The sequence below is a fragment of the Taeniopygia guttata genome, chromosome 30, assembly GCF_048771995.1.
Source record: "Taeniopygia guttata chromosome 30, bTaeGut7.mat, whole genome shotgun sequence".
In the NCBI taxonomy this organism is placed as follows: domain Eukaryota; kingdom Metazoa; phylum Chordata; class Aves; order Passeriformes; family Estrildidae; genus Taeniopygia; species Taeniopygia guttata.
This window is the reverse complement of record NC_133055.1, coordinates 6,390,239-6,407,894: the sequence shown is the minus strand read 5'-3', so window position 1 is coordinate 6,407,894 and position 17,656 is coordinate 6,390,239. Positions and strand designations below refer to the sequence as shown.

At 44.7% G+C, this 17,656-nt stretch overlaps 1 long non-coding RNA gene and 1 pseudogene across 1 annotated transcript; both read left to right on the top strand.

Annotated features, from left to right (window-relative positions):
• The window catches only part of LOC140680996 (uncharacterized), a 608,239-nt pseudogene that overhangs the window by 387,396 nt on the left and 203,187 nt on the right, over positions 1 to 17,656 (top strand).
• LOC121468370 (uncharacterized) lies at positions 1,259 to 6,832 on the top strand. The gene is made up of 2 exons (XR_005978393.2): positions 1,259 to 1,467; positions 6,302 to 6,832. It is a non-coding gene; the product is annotated as an uncharacterized lncRNA (long non-coding RNA).

The following is a 17,656-nucleotide window of genomic DNA, read 5'->3' as shown; positions in this document are numbered from 1 at the left end:
CCCCAGGCAGCCCCAGTTTGGATGTGCAGCCCCCAGTTTCCCCAGTTTGCCTCTCCTTTGGCCCGGGCCGGGTTCCCCCCTTGAACAGCGGCTGAGAGCAGCCGAGAGCCCCGCGCTGCCCATCCCGACCTGTCCCGGCTCCATCCCCGCTCCTGCCGCGGGCTGCCGGGGCTGCGGGAACAGGAACCGAGGGTGTCACTGCTCCTGGGGGAGGAGGAGGGAGGGAAGGGCAGGGATGAAGGAGGAGCGGGAGGTGGGGATGGGGAGGAGGAGGAGGGGGGGTATGGAAGGGGAGGGATGGAAGAGGAGATGGAGGTGGGGATAACGAAGAGGAGGAGGAGGAGGAGGGGGGATGGAAGAGGAGGAGCGGCAGGAAGAGGAAGAGGAGGTTGAAAGGCGGATCGAGCAGAGCAGAGAGAAACACGCGGTCAGCCCTGTATGAATTCGCAGCCCCCACCTGTGGGATCATCGCCCCCCATCCCGCAGGTGAGCGGGGGGGGGAGCTTGGGCCAGGTCTCCTGGGGGTGCCTGGGTTGGGATTTTTGGGGGGATGTTTGGAGAAGGAAGAACTGCGAAGCTGAGTGGAATAGTCCCCTTGGGGGGACTCCTTGGAGCCCCGGCAGCCCAGAGCAGGGAAGAAGGGGAGAAGGGAGCCCAGGAGCTCAAACAGCCCCGGCACCCCTCTGTGAGAAACTACAGATTGAGATATTGTTTATTAAGATATACGTAAAGGTTAGACAATTGTGAGAAACTACAGATTGGGATAGTGTTTATTAAGATATATGTAAAGGTTAGACAATTGTGAGAAACTACAGAGTGGGATATTGTTTATTAAGATATATGTAAAAATTAGACAACTGTGAGAAAAAAAAAAAATACAGACTGAGGTATTGAGATAAAGTTAGACCACGGAGGTATGCAAACACCAAACGGGACACAGCTGATACTAGATAAGATAACAAGCACTTCAACCGGAGACTGAAGATAAAGACCACAACAACCATTCACACTAGGGGACTGCTTAAACAAACACAAGATAACGACAGGAATTGACTTGCAAATTCCAGGGAGACAAAAGAAGAAATAGGAATAAAAGGAGACAGTTGGAGCGAAATCGGGGGAGCAGCCAAAGCTTCGGATTTTTGGAAGTTTTTGGGTTTGCTTCCCCAGCGCTGTTACCTTTGTTCATATACTACTTGCTGTAAATTAATAAAATTCTTAATTGGATTATGTTCCGTTGGGGCGCACATTTATAACAATTTCTGGTGCCGTGACTCGGATAAGGAAGGGTGGGCTTTTGATCCTCCGGGGAAAGGCGCCCCGCGATATTTTCGCGGCCCCGTGATCAACAGCTTTCCTCAAACCTTACCGACGAACCTAAAATCTAGGATAAGGAACAAAGGAGAAAAACCGGTAAAATCCCATAAAAATTCTGTGCACGGGAGTCCGGACGAAGACGCAGGACGCGTAAGTATATTGCGAAATTATTCGCAGAGCGAAACTGTTCGCGGCGAAATTGTTCGCGGGTTTGCCGTTCGGGCGGGATTGGGTTTCCTGGAATATAACGGCTGAGAGGTTCGATATACTGAACCAAGCAAGTGTGGACTCTTAAGTACTGCGTTTTCCATCTCCCGCGAGGGACTGGGCCAGGAACAAGAGGAGCGAGTGAGTGTGTGTTTGTGGATATTCCAGAAGATGGGGGCGAAGGGCAGCAAGCCTTCGGCTCCCATGGGGGGGGTACCCTCTGTACCTAAGAATACCCCTCTGGCATATATCTTAGATAATTGGAAGTATTTCCCTGGAACCCTAGGGAAAGATAAGCAAAAAATGATAGAATATTGTACTAAGATATGGGGAGGGAAGAAGATTTCTAAGAATGTTATTTGGCCAGTCTATGGGTCAGAAGAAGATTGGGTAAGACAGCAATTAAACCTCTGGGTTAATAATAAAAAATCTTTTAACCCAGAGGAGAGTCTGTATGCGGAAGTGTGGCTAGAAAAGCCGGGGGCTAGACTTTATTCATTAAAAGAAACAAAAACTAAGCCCCAGAAAAAGAAGGAAGAGTTAGACGATATCCTTCTAACCCTCCCTCCTTACATTCCTCCTCCTGTTCCCGCAGCCCCTCCAGAGATCCCCAGAGCGCCCACTCCCCCACCAGAATCAGAAGGGTCCCCACCCCCTCCTAGACGTGTAACTAGAAGTCAAAGAGGGGCAGCTCAGATGTACCCCCTAAGGGAAGTACCTATGGGTGGACCTCAACCTGTGGTTGGATATATTTCTGTACCCTTAAATTCTGCCGACCTACGAGATTTTAAAAGAACCGAGATGGGAAACTTAATTGAGGACCCATTCGGAGTAGCAGAAAGATTAGATCAATTTTTGGGACCAAACCTTTATACTTGGGATGAGTTGCAATCTATTCTTGGTCAATTATTTACTACCGAGGAAAGAGATATGATTAGACGAGCAGGAATGAGACTGTGGGATGCTCAGCATGCCCAGGGACCTCGAGCAGATATTAAATGGCCACTCCAAAGACCTAATTGGAATAATCAGGATCCGGCTCATAGAACTCATATGCAGGACCTGAGAACTATAATAATTCAGGGAATTAGGGAAGCAGTACCCCGTGGGCAGAATATCAATAAAGCATTTAATGAAATGCAAAAGAAAGATGAAAGCCCTACTGAATGGCTGGAACGGCTGAGGAAAGCCCTTCAGCTGTACTCTGGAGTAAACCCAAACGATCCTGTAGGACAAGCGCTCCTCAAAACTCAGTTTGTGGCAAAATCATGGGAAGATATCAGAAAGAAGATTGAAAAGTTAGAAAACTGGCAGAATAGAGGGTTGGATGAATTAGTGAGGGAAGCTCAGAAAGTCTACGTAAGGCGGGAAGAAGAGAGCAGCAAGCAACAAGTAAAAATGATGGTAGCAGCAGTCAGAGAGGACCGCAAAGGGCGAACTGGTGAACATAGATCTGCTAGGATGAAACAAGGAAAAGTAGTAATAGAAAAGGAACAGAGATCTTGTTTTTACTGTGGAAAGAAGGGACATATAAAGAAGAATTGCAGAGAAAGGATCAGGGATGAGGAAAATTTGAAAACGGAATAGGAAAGTCAGGGGCTCTATATTTTAGGGGACCGGAGCCACCGTGAGCCCTTGATAAAATTAAAAATAGGTCCCCAGAGACAAGAGTTCACCTTTTTGGTAGACACTGGGGCTGAGAAATCAACTATTAAGCAAATACCTGAGGGATATGAAGTTTCCCCTGAAAAGGTACAAGTTATTGGGGCAAAAGGGGAACCCTTTAAGGTGAGAAAAATTAAAAATGTGATATTCGAAACTGAAAATAAATTTGGAATGGGTGAACTCTTGCTCGTCCCTGAAGCAGAATTTAATCTGTTAGGACGAGATTTAATTGTTGAACTGCAATTAGAAATTAAAGTAAAAAATCAAGAATTGGCAGTATCCGCTTATCCTTTGACTGTGGATGATCAAAAACAAATTAACCCCAATGTTTGGTACTCTCCGGACACAATTGGTAGACTGGAAATGCCGCCAATTAAAATCCAAATTTCCGAACCCCACGTACCTGTGAGGGTAAGGCAATATCCCATATCCTTAGAAGGACGGAGAGGATTGAAGTCAGAAATTGATCGATTGTTAGCACAAGGAATCTTAGAGCCTTGTATGTCACCTTTTAACACCCCCATTTTGCCTGTAAAAAAACCTAATGGGAAATATCGGCTCGTACATGATCTAAGGGAAATAAACAAAAGAACTGTCACCCGGTTCCCTGTAGTAGCAAATCCATATACATTGCTAAGCAAACTAGGACCACATAATTCCTGGTATAGTGTAATTGATTTAAAGGATGCCTTTTGGGCCTGTCCGCTGGCAGAAGAATGCCGTAATTACTTTGCTTTTGAATGGGAAGACATAGAGACGGGCCGGAGACAGCAATTAAGATGGACCGTGCTCCCCCAAGGGTTCACTGAATCCCCTAATCTGTTTGGACAGGCCCTAGAAGAACTCTTAACAGAATATCAGGTACAAACGGGGAATGTGCTGTTACAATATGTAGATGATCTGCTCATAGCGGGGAATAATAAGGAGAATGTAAAGAAAGAAACCATTCGACTTCTAAACTTTCTTGCACAAAAGGGACTACGGGTATCACAAGAAAAGTTACAATTTGTGGAGGAAAAAGTGAAATATCTGGGACATTATCTGTTTAACGGCCAGAAAATATTAGATCCAGAGCGCATTAAAGGAATTCTGGAATTACCTATGCCTGTCACTAAGAGGCAAATTAGGCAGGTATTAGGACTATTTGGGTATTGTAGGCAATGGATAGAGAACTACAGCTCTAAAGTTAAATTCTTATATGAACAATTGCCTAAAGGAAAAATACCCAAGTGGACTCCTCAGGATCAAGAGCAGTTTGCCAGCCTCAAAAGGGAGCTAAGTCAAGCACCAGTTTTAAGCCTCCCAGATTTAAAAAGGCCCTTCCATTTATTTGTTAACATACACGAAGGAACGGCATTCGGAGTGTTAACTCAGGAATGGGCCGGACAAAGGAAACCGGTGGCATACCTATCAAAGCTGTTAGACCCTGTGAGCAGGGGTTGGCCAAGCTGTTTACAAATCATTGTTGCCGCTGCTCTGTTACTTGAAGAAACAAATCGCATCACTTTTAACGGAGAAGTTATCTTATATGCGCCTCATAACATCAGGGGAGTGCTGCAACAAAAGGCAGAGAAATGGCTTACAGATAGCCGATTACTAAAGTATGAGGGAATACTTATAGAATCCCCTAAACTATCTTTAAAAACTATTGGAGCAGTTAACCCCGCTGAATTTTTGTACCCAGGAGAAGGTAATGAACTATTGCACAATTGTTTTCAAACAATTGAACAACAAACACGCATTAGGTCAGACTTAGAAGAAGAAGAACTACAAAGTGGAGAAGTATTATTTATAGATGGGTCATCACGAATAGTGGAAGGTAAACGATTGTCTGGATATGCCATCGTTAAGTGGGAAAAAGGAGAATTTAAGATAAGGGAATCAGGCCCCCTGAGTGCCAGCTGGTCAGCACAAGCTTGTGAGCTATATGCATTGTGGAAAGCATTAGTGTCGCTGAAGGGAAAGGATGGAACTATATATACAGACTCACGTTATGCGTTTGGAGTAGTACACACTTTTGGGAAAATATGGGAGGAAAGAGGATTCATTAACTCACAGGGAAAAGAGCTGGTACACCAGGAATTAATTCGTCGAGTTCTGGGGGCATTGAAAATGCCAAATAAAATAGCAGTTGTACATATAAAGGGACACCAGCGAGGTACAAGTTATCAAGTTAGGGGAAATAATGCAGCTGATACAGAAGCAAAACGAGTGGCAGGCAATTATAATATAATTCTGACTATGCAACAAGCACCAGTTAGTAAAAATTTGAGTTTTGAGTCTGCAGAAAAAGAAAAACTAGAACAAATGGGAGCTAAAGAACAGGATGGGAAATACATATTGCCAGATGGGAGAGAAGTCTTGCCGAAGGGCATAGCAATTGAAATATTTTCAAAAATACACAGCAAAACACACTGGGGAACTCAGGCATTAGTTGATCATTTCAATCGACAGTATGCCTGTATAGGTGTATATAATATAGCAAAGACAGTCACGGCAGCCTGCGAGACCTGTCAAAAGGTTAATCGAAAAAACATAAAACAGAGACCTCTTGGGGGACGTTCCCCAGCATACAGACCTTTCTCACATATACAAGTAGATTTTACTGAACTACCTAGGGTAGGGCGTTACAAATATTTATTAGTAATGGTGGATCACTTAACACATTATGTCGAGGCTTTTCCTACCTCCAGGGCAACCGCTAACCAAGTCACTAAAGTGTTACTTGAACATGTTATACCTCGATATGGAGTACCTGAAGTAATTGACTCGGACAGAGGAACGCATTTTGTGTCAAAAATTGTTAAAGATCTAACAGAAAGCTTGGGTATCAAGTGGGAATACCATACACCATGGCATCCACAAAGTTCAGGAAAAGTTGAAAGGATGAATGGAGAAATTAAAACTATTTTGACTAAACTAATGATAGAAACCAAATTATCATGGATTAAATGCCTACCTATGGCACTATTAATTCTCAGAACCAGACCCCGAGCAGATGTAGGAATATCAGCGTTTGAAATGGTGTATGGAATGTCCTACAGAATTGAAAGCCCACAAACAAATGTTTTAATTAGAGACCGTGTGATTAATGAATATGTTTCACAATTAGCAGAACATCGTAACCAGCTTTGGGAACATGGACTGATTGTGCAACGACCCCCGTTGGACTTAAAAATACACAAAGTTAAACCCGGGGATTGGATATTGATTAAAGTGTGGAAGGAAGAAACCCTAAAACCCAATTGGGAGGGACCTTATCTCGTTTTGTTGACAACAGAAACAGCTGTCCGGACTGCTGAGCGTGGATGGACTCATGCCAGCCGCATTAAAGGCCCAGTGACGAGACCCCACTGGAAAGTAATCAGTACTCCAGGTGACACCAAGATAACTCTAAAAAGATAACGAAATGATAAAGACTTTATTTGATTTTTTTGCTGCATTACCTTTTGGTATAAAGTGTGTATTGCTGTTTATATTTGCTATAGTTATTTCCTTTTTTATCTATTATATATGGAAGCGTACAACGTGTGCTGAAGGAAATTGTTAAGCATATGTAGTCACACAATAGTGAATATGAAAGATATGCTGATGTAAATAATGTATGTACTCTAGTTATACGAATTAGTTGTAATGATTTAAACTACAGTTGTTTTCCATTTGCTTGTTTTAGGCATAAGGTATGCCGGGATAAATGGTGGACACGCTGTGAATGTGGATACCCTCAATATTATTATTACCATTCCAATGAACCTGTCCTCTTTGTGGCTGAAATCTTGGTTATAAAGTGTAGAAGGGAAGTACTAACTGTGTCTTGCTTTGCCCCATTAGTTCAAGCTGCAAAGTGGGAAGCCTATGTAAACAGGCAGAAATCCCGAAACAGCTGTTCTCCTCAAGAATTCCCTTGCTGCCGAGAAGATGATGCACCCCGTGACTCGGAGCAACCGAGTCGACGGGCGAGGCAGAAGAGGAACAGACTGTGGAGAAAAAAATCAGAACAATGGGACGCAAAAGCAGGAACAACAGAGCTTCCCCAGGATTGGTAAAAATTTACATAAATTGGTAAAATTGACAGACACCCTTTTTCCTGGTATACCGTTAGTCTTCATATTGATAATAACCCTGGCAGAAGGGGGAAACCCACATGAACCATTCAAGTGGGAACTAATATCTTGGGAAGGAACGAGAACAATAGCCACTTTTAGTGACATAGGTCCACCAGAGTTCATAGTAAAACTTTGTGATTTAGTACCAATACATTGTGGAAAGGGACCTCCATTTTATATATGCCCGGCTTCTGGACCGTCTTACTGTAATTATCCCGGACATTATTATTGTGGCTATTGGGGATGTGAAACAATAGCCTCGGGCTGGTCAGTAAAGGCCCCTGATAAATATATAAAAGCAACCTGGACTCCTAATGGATGTGTACCTGAGCAAACAGGTGTAGATCTTACAGGTCTGCGGGACATGGGTTATGTGGCTTCACGAGACAGGGAAGTCTGTACCCGCATCAAATTTCAAGTAATACAGCCCTTAGGAGACAAGTGGTTAGTAGGACTAACATGGGGAATACGTGTCTATGGAGGAATTCCTAAAGACGGGGGAGGGCATTTTCTCATAAGAAAAGTTAAAATACCACATGATCCACTCCCTGTTGGGCCGAATAAAGTATTGAATTCACCCATTTCCCCTACGAAAAAGATAGTCCCCGCAAGTGTTACAACCACTTGTCCAAACCCCTTATCGATAACAAATAGAACAGCTAATGACATGGTGACTGGTAGGGATTCAGGTGTGCTGAAACCCAAAGACCCTTTATGGGATTTAATGCAAGCCTCTTATCGTGCCCTTAATGAAAGCAAACCAAATTTAACTAAGGAATGCTGGTTATGTTATAATGTTAGACCACCATATTTTGAGGCGATTGGAAAATCAGATAAGATTCAATGGTCTAGAGGTTCAAACCCATGAGAATGCCCATGGAATGACCAAAAAAACCATACGCAGGGAATTACTATTCAATTAGTAACAGGTCAAGGAAAATGTATCGGTACAGTGCCCAAAAATTATCAGCCTTTGTGCAACCAAACGACAATAATCACTACAAAAACCATAAATAAACACAAGAATAGAAAAGACAAATGGGCTATCCCGACACCAGGAGCTAAATGGGTTTGTTCAGACATCGGAGTAACGCCTTGCCTATCCCTAAATCTGTTTGATCAATCTCAGTTCTGCGTACAGGTGATAATTGTTCCTCGTCTAATCTATCACACTTCTGAGGAAGTGTTGCGCCACTTTGAAGGAGACCTGAATATACAAAAACGAGAACCAATTACAGTGGTAACCTTAGCTACACTGCTAATAGCGGGGGGAGTCGGAGCAGGTACAGGCATAGCCTCCCTAGTAAAAAGTCAGGAATTACAAAGTTTACAGACGGCTGTAGATGAAGATTTAGCAAAAATAGAACAATCTATCCAAAATTTAGCCACTTCAGTAAAGTCTTTATCGGAAGTAGTGCTGCAAAATAGAAGAGGGTTAGATTTATTATTCCTAAAAGAGGGGGGGTTATGTATAGCTCTAAATGAAGAATGCTGCTCTTTTGCTGACCATACGGGAGTAGTTCAGGACACTATGTCTGAACTCCGAAAAAGGTTAAATCAACGTAGAAAGGATCGGGAGGCGGGTAGGACATGGTATGAAAATTGGTTTAATGTTTCACCTTGGCTAACCACCTTGCTGTCTGCCTTAGCAGGACCGCTTATTATATTGATTCTGGGACTTATATTCGGGCCTTGTATATTACGCTGTATAGTACACGATATTAAAAAACGATTTGACATAGCTAAACTGCTAATTTTAACTACGAGGTCGGGGGAAAAATATAAAAATGCATCTATTAATGAGAAGGAAGATTGTTGCGAATGTGTTATACCACGAGGGGGCTACGCCTATTGTAATTGTGAAGTATTACCATGTGAGTGTAATGATAAATGTTGGGATTGTGGAAAAAGGTTTATTTACAGTGCCGAGAATGAAAGCAACGTCTAATAAACAATAATAGTATAAAGAGAAGAAGGGGGGAAATTGTGAGAAACTACAGATTGAGATATTGTTTATTAAGATATACGTAAAGGTTAGACAATTGTGAGAAACTACAGATTGGGATAGTGTTTATTAAGATATATGTAAAAGTTAGACAACTGTGAGAAAAAAAAAAAAATACAGACTGAGGTATTGAGATAAAGTTAGACCACGGAGGTATGCAAACACCAAACGGACACAGCTGATACTAGATAAGATAACAAGCACTTCAACCGGAGACTGAAGATAAAGACCACAACAACCATTCACACTAGGGGACTGCTTAAACAAACACAAGATAACGACAGGAATTGACTTGCAAATTCCAGGGAGACAAAAGAAGAAATAGGAATAAAAGGAGACAGTTGGAGCGAAATCGGGGGAGCAGCCAAAGCTTCGGATTTTTGGAAGTTTTTGGGTTTGCTTCCCCAGCGCTGTTACCTTTGTTCATATCCTACTTGCTGTAAATTAATAAAATTCTTAATTGGATTATGTTCCGTTGTGGCGCAAATTTATAACACCTCAATGGGGAGAGCCAAGAGGGGGGAGCCTTTGGGATTGCTGGGACTCCCGGCAGCCTGGGGAGGGCGGGCAGCGAGGACAAGGGGGACCCCCAATCCAAGCGTGACCCCAGCAGCTGGGACAGGGGGGAGCCCCGAACAGCAAAGGGGAAGCAGCAGGGACGGGGAACTCCTGGGAGGCTTTTTCAGGGCTGGATCTCGGTGTTTGGGAGGTTTTTATCGAGCCCAGGTGGCCAGGGACTTCTAGGGATGGACTGGGACAGAGGGAGCTTCCAACTCAACGTGCTCATCCCTTGTTTTCCCCAAACCAGGATTTCCCATTCCCAGCCCCTGGGAGGCTGCGAGGAAGAGGAAGAGCCTCTCCTTGTCCTTCCTCCCCCAGGGCAGGAGCTGAGGATGGAGAGCAGGGAGGACAAATCCCCGCGGCAGAACCTGGTGGAAGAGGCCGTTTTGAGCGGCTCCACGGCGCAGGAACCCGACGGGGAGGAAAAGCCCCGGAGATCCCGCACGAGGAGGGGCTGCAAACGCAGATCACAGGGATCTGAGGGGGAAAGACCCACCCTGGGCCGGGGAGGCGGCCGGAGATTGAGCCAGAGCTTGGAGCTGGGGGTCCCTGAGCGGCTCCATGATGGGGAGAAGCCCCACAAGTGCTCGGAGTGTGGGAAGGGCTTCAGGAGGAGGTCCAAGCTCATCCTGCACCAGAGGACCCACAGTGGGGAGAGGCCCTACGAGTGTGGGGAGTGTGGGAAGAGCTTCATCCGGAGTTCCAGCCTGATCTCACACCAGAGGACCCACACTGGGGAGAAACCCTTCCAGTGTGGGGAGTGTGCGAAGAGCTTCAGGTGGAGCTCTGACCTGATCAGGCACCAGAGGATCCACACTGGGGAAAGGCCCTACGAGTGTTCCAAGTGTGGGAAGAGGTTTCAGAGCAGCTCCGATCTCCTCCGGCACTATCCGGTTCACACGGAGGAGAGGCCCTTTCGCTGCCCCGACTGCGGGAAGGGATGCAGGGACAACTCAGAACTCATTCAGCATCGCCGCATCCACACTGGGGAGAGGCCCTACGAGTGTGGGGAGTGTGGGAAGAGCTTCAGCCGGAGCTCCCACCTGATCAGGCACCAGAGAACCCACACTGGGGAGAGGCCCTACGAGTGTTCTGAGTGTGGGAAGGGGTTTCAGTCCAGCTCCCATCTCCTCCAGCACTATCCGGTTCACACAGAGGAGAGGCCCTTTCGCTGCCCCGACTGCGGGAAGGGATTCAGGCAGAACTCCCACCTCCTCAGGCACCAGCGCATACACACTGGGGAGAGGCCCTACGAGTGTGGGGAGTGTGGGAAGAGATTCTCAAGGAACTCTAACTTGACCCGACACCAACCGAGGCACCAGTAAGGGAAGCCCTGCGAGTGCCCCGGGTGCGAGAAGAGCTAAACTCCATCCCCCACTGGAGGACCCACATTGGGCACAGCCCTGGTGACCCACATTCCCTGTGATCCATGTTGGGAACACACCTGGATGCTTCTCCTTTAGGTTGACCTTTATTTTTTTCTCTTCTCAATCTCTCTGCACTCCAAAAGCCAAGAGGGATCGATCTTTCACCTCAAAACCACCCACACCCCACTGAAAACAGCTGTATTTTAACCCACAGAGGCTCAATCGCTCTTCAAATTGTTTGTTCCCACCTCAAAAAAAGCCAATCCCACACCAAACTCACTCGAATCCACAGCTGCCAGGGTGAGATGGGTTTGGGAGGAGACTGGGAGAAGTGGGATCCCAATTTGGAACGGTGAGATGGGGATTGTGCGGGGCTGGGTGGCTGGGATGTATTTGATAGCAAATAAAACTTTCAGACTTCATGATTTCTTTGCCGTTCATCTCCAGTCCGTGGCAGTTCTGTTTTTCAGGGCACCACCTTCTCAGCTGATTTTGTTTGTGTCCTCCTTTCCCTCCCACCTCTCTTTACCTGCTCTGTTTCTCTCTCCGTGTCTCTCTTGAGCCAGGGCCCTCCAAAGACCCTCCCCCAATTAAATTTCCTCAGGGACCACCAAAGATCCTTCCCTGATTTAATTTACCCCTCCCCTAATTTAATTGCCCCCTCTGCCCCCAATGACCCACCCCTGATTTTTTAATTATTTTCTTTCCCAATTATTATTTTATTTCTTAGTTCAGGAGCTGAAGTTATGGAGGCCAGCAGGGAAATGTCTCTGTAGCATTTTGCTCCACTTGGCTTTCAGCCCCTTCTCAAGAGCTTTGCCTTCGAGAGCAAAGGGAATGTCTTTTCCTGGCTGGAAGCTGAAATTCCAGACCTCTGGAATGTGTGCAGGGCCATATAGACTGGGATCAACCAGAGATTGGGATCAAATATGCACTGAGATCCTGTGGTCTAGGATCAACTAAGGACTGGGATAAATTAGGGACTGGGGCCCTACAGACTGGAATGAACTGAACTGGGATCAAATACAGACAAGGATCAAATATGGACTGGGATCCGATGGACTGGTATCAACAAGGGACTCGGATAAAATAGGGACTGGGATCCTACAGACTGGGATAAAATTGGGACTGGGGTCAGATATGGACTGGGATCATATGGCCTGGGATCAAATATAGACTGGGATAAAATTGGGACTGGGGTCAGATATGGACTGGGATCATATGGACTGGGATCATATGAGTTGGGGAAGCTCAAATAGGAAAGCCTTATAAATATGACTGCCTGGCAAAAGGTTTAGAAAATACAGAGATTGAGATGGTAACAAGTTGTGACATACCAAACCGTAGTTACTGCACAAGTAGAACACAATCGTACAGCCAGGATGAAGACAATCCCCCCTTCTGGTTGAATAATGCCCTTACCTACAGGTAGGTCCAAGGGTCAAATGGACTATTGGATCTCACCCCAATGTACGGTTCATCCCACACCTGTAACCCTCCCCTGAAGCATCAGGAGTCTGTGACCCCATTGGCCCAAGTCTTGTTCCAGACCACCTTGAAGCCCCTGACAAGGAGTCCCTGAGGAGCCAGATGCTGTCTTGGAACTTCCCTTCTCTTGGAACTGCCCCTCTCCTGGAACATCCTCTTGGGATCCTCTCTTATCTCCCTATACCACTTGCCTCTCCCTTCCCCTACGCCTTCGGGCCTGCCACGGGTCAGGTCTGGTGACTCCAAGCGGGGCCTTTCTCCCTCTCTAATAAACCAGATATTCTAAGAGCAGCCTTCAGAGATCTTTCGTCTCCACCCACCCAAACCATCCTGAAGTCCAGCGTCCTCACAATATGGACTGGGATCAACTAGGGACTGGGATCAAATAGGGACTGGGATCAAATAGGGACGGGGATCAACTAGAGATTGGGATCAAATATGGAACTGGGATCCTATGGACTGGGACAAACTGGACTGGGATTATATGGAATTGAGATCCTATGGAACAGCAGAAACTTTCTAACATGACACATATAATATTCATTGTAACACTTGCGAAAAGCCAATTATAAATATGCATTTGTCACAATCTCTCCTCTTATTCTTTATAAATCATTTGGTTTGAGCAATATTTCTTATCCTCTTGCATTCTTTGGACTCTGTTGGTAATCAAATAAAACATGGGATTAAACAAAGAAGAAATATCAAAACACTTGTAACACATAAAAGGAAGAATCCTGATTTCTTCCACCATCCCATTCTCAATACATTACCCCACCTGTTAGTTTTTAACATTATTTTCCATTTGGTTGTTTTTGGACTGATACCAGGGTCATAATTTTTTCTGATATCCTTTGTTTTTTCCAGGATGATGCCCTCATTGCCATCTATTTTCAACAATCTGTACACCCCATTCTTTAGCCAATAAATAGCGTAAAGCCAACCTATTTTAATACACTGCAGTTTGGCTTTGCTGACTCAATATTAATTCCAGTGCCTGAGCAGCTTTGTTTGTTATCTCCTCTATAACTGCTTGGAGTCCTATAATACGATGCAGTATATAATTTGGGGATAATACACAGCTAGATTGCTGTGCTGGTTTCACCTTTTTGTTTACTAATTGCCTTTTTACCAAATCTTGGACTATATTTCTAAGATCAAATGTAAAACAAATCCATCTCTCTCCTTTTGGACATTCCATGCCCCAAGTATTACTACTTTTTCTTAAGTAATCCAATATTTTTCCCCATTTTGCCTGCAGGTACTCAGTTTGGGTGGGTCTGTGGCTATTGACATGGGTGTGTGTAACAAAAAGGAACTTTGGTTCCTTTCCGTGTAATACTTTCTGTAGCATTTGGGACACAATCTTGCTGGTATCTCAGAAGGGAAAAGACAACAAATGAGAGACAGAAACAGGAATGACAGAGGTCTGGCATGGCTTATACCCCCACCTCCCCTGCCTGTGGGGTTGCTTCCCACAGCAGGTACGTGTGATCTTCTCGGTGGTGAGTACAGTGCTCAGTCCAGGCTTGCCCTCTGTTTCCCTTGTCACTCCTTTTTACTCATTTTTTTAGGCAAGTCCTTTTCTTGGCTCTTTTAGACACTCCTTAACTGTGGTTTCCCACCATTCCTCAGGTATCTCTCACTCAACAGGCACTAATAATTCCCATCCACAAAACAAAGTTATTACTTCAGTTATTTTGGGTTCTATCTGCATAGGGAATTGATTCAGTACTGATACCTCTTGCAACAAGAACATAGATTTTGTGAGCTACAATGCCAATTATTCTCATAATTTGAACATTCACTTGTAACCCAGCGAGCATGTCCAGTATTGGGATGAATCAAATAAAGTAGACAGTATAGTACTGATGGCAATTTCCCTTCTTCCCTGTACAAGCCACAGGCTGAGGCCAGGCTATAAGAACTCTTTGACTGAAACACTCCCAATCCTCCTGTTTGAAGTGGCAGTGTTCCTCTGCCAAGGAGGTGTTGGAGGCGTCTCAGGGTTTATTCAGGCCGGGCTTAGAACCAGTGATGCAAGCTTTGCCTTATTTCTCAGTGAGGTGTTATTCTTTGTACCTGCCTTGGATCATTTGGGTCTTCCCAAACCATTACCACCCAGTCCTGGTTGGAAGTCAATTTGGTATCACCCGGTTTAGATGTGATAGTCCATTCCTCAAGTTTCTTCACAAGTCCTTTGGTTTTGCTGGCATGAATTCACCCTCTTTCCGTGGTTTGGATTGCTGCTTCAGTAGTACCTGGAAAGGATTTCTTAATAACACAGTGTTAAAAGAAAAACAATACTGCATGAACTTTTACCATTAGTTTTCTTTAAAACTTTCTGAGTTTAACTAAACTCTTTTTCTACAGCCACTTCTTCTTCTTGTATCCAGCTGTGTTAATAGCTGCAGAGACCAATTCTTCTTCCTGTGAGCTATAATTAGTTAAATAAAAAAGACCAGGCCAATTTTAACATGAGATGTATCACATCTCTTGCCTTATACTTTTTGGGTAAGATTTAACTGTTTTAGTCTTACAGACTTTTAGTCTTCAGAACAAAAGCCTTCTCTTCTTAACAACAGCAATCAGAAAGAAAAAAGAAATCTTGCTTAAGACAATAAAACCACTTTGTGAGAGTCACAATCTCTGCCTTGATCTTATCTCTACTGGTGGTCCTGTTCACAGCCTTGGGTTTAACTCTGTCCTTCCCCACTTCCCCCCCTCCTTGTTGTCACTCTGCCTAGCAGGAATGGGGGAGAACTTACAGATAGCTGTGGCTGAGGGGACCTTGGGGGTGTATTTCGATCTCCCCTTCGCTCTCTTTCTCTCTCTCTCTCCCTTTCTCTCTCTTTCTCTTTCTTTTTCTCTCTTCACATTTCAGCAGCCACATTCACATATCAGTCCACTTTCTAACATTAATCCTACCTCCTGGAGAGGTGAGTCTGCCAATCACCTCTCCACCCTTTTTCAACTTCCTTACAAAGTAAATTCCTTTTGTTATGCGTGTTCTGCAGGCGTGTAAATCATGGCACCCTCCACCAAGGCTACCAGCCACTCACAGCTGACAGTGCCAAAAATAAAGACTTGGTTTGCTATCACAATTTTTCCATTCACAAGCTTGAAAAGGTTGTAGAAACAAGGTAAACAAGAACTGACTTCCAAAGTGACCCTGCCTGCACCAAAACAAATTTAAGGCAATGCTTGCTAGTGCAATATAATTTGCAAAGAAGCCAAGGTTTGATTTGGGAAGGGCATCTGAGGACACAGAGCATAAGTTTTACAAATCTGTATTTTGAAGAGGAAATAGACAAAATGTAGATACAGTGGGGGAGACAGCAAGTAAGGAATTTGTCTCTGCAATACTCTCTTTTTGACTGACAGGAAACACTCTCTAAAGAAGTTCCTTGTGGTGTATGGGAAGAGGCATTCTTGAATTTTAAGCTTTGATGTCAAAATAGGAAACTGCCCCTGGGTACTGCAGTGCTGGAGCACCCTGCCTGCAAACTCACCAGAGGCAAGCCACTGCTGCCACGCTGCAGGGCTGCCTGCAGCACAGAGGGAATCATGGCCAAGCCCTCCCTGCAGGCCTGGGTAATCCACACAGGGAGCCCAAAACTTCCTCACAGCTCTCTAACTCATTCAAGAAATAGGAAACTATAGTAAGCAGAGATCTCCCTCACCATCTTTTTCATATAAGTGTGTCACACACCCACAGTGATGCTGAAAGTAACAAATTAACAGTTTACATTGGAAGATACTGAAACTTTTTTTCTTCATCTAGCTTTGTAGGTTCCCTTTTCTATATGTAGCCACCTCCCATTCTGGGAAAAAATGAGCCCTATTTTTTTACATGTGTTTTGTGTGCACAACTTTAATTGCTGTTCTAGATACACTGCAAGTAGTTAGCAATCCGGAAAAACTAACAAACAAAACAAAGAAACTAAGAAAGCAAAACACATTTGGGTACATGAAAAAGGACTGCCTGGAAGGAAAAATATTTCTCAAATGTTTCTCACTGACCTACCAATTAGATGGTGTTACCTTTAGTTTAACTTTACACACTGAGAACACTTGATTGAACACCCTGCATTGACTCAAATTAATGGCAGGTTTTGTGTTGCCTTTATAAAGGACAACCAGGGACCTGGTTCAGGTAAGGCAGCACGGCGGCCTGGTCTCGCCCAAGCCACTCGGGCTAATCAACACACGCAGACACCAATATGGCAGACGGTCGAAAAGCGTTTATTATCCTATCTCGTTGGTTTAAATAGTTTTAGGGGTCTTTGCTACGTCAGAGGGGGGTTGGGGGGTCTCAGGGATTAGTAAGGAGTGGAAATTTACCAGAGCAGGTGTGGCTACATTCTCCTGGGGCTTCTGGGGTTAATAGATAACGTGGGGAAGAGAGAGGGGGAGGGGTCTATCTTTCCGTGACATCCCGTGGTCTTCCGCTTCGCCTGTCCCTATCTACCACATCTCCCCCCTCCTTATCACATACGAAATGAGGTAGTCGTAGATATAGGCACTGGAGTGAGGTACAAACTTGCAACTTGTTAAGGAAAGGGTGGTTTGGTAGATCTGGGTAGATTTTTCAAGGCAGGTGCTGAAGGCTTTAGCTACTGACTGTGTTTGCAGTTTTTTGGTTTATAGCATTTGTTGGTGGCCTATGAACAGAATGTTTGCCCTTTCCAGACGGGCCTGAACAAACGAGACTAGTTTGTTCAGCAGGCATGGTCCTATGGTAATAGCTAAAAGCACTATTGCCAGTGGACCTACCAGGGCGGAAATTAAAGTGGTGAGCCAAGGTGATTGATTGAACCAGGATTCAAACCAGCTCTGTTGGGTTTCCCTGTCTCTCTTTCTCTGAGCCAGTCTGTCTCGGAGTTCTGCCATGGAGTCTTTAACGACTCCTGTATGATCTGCATAAAAGCAGCATTCCT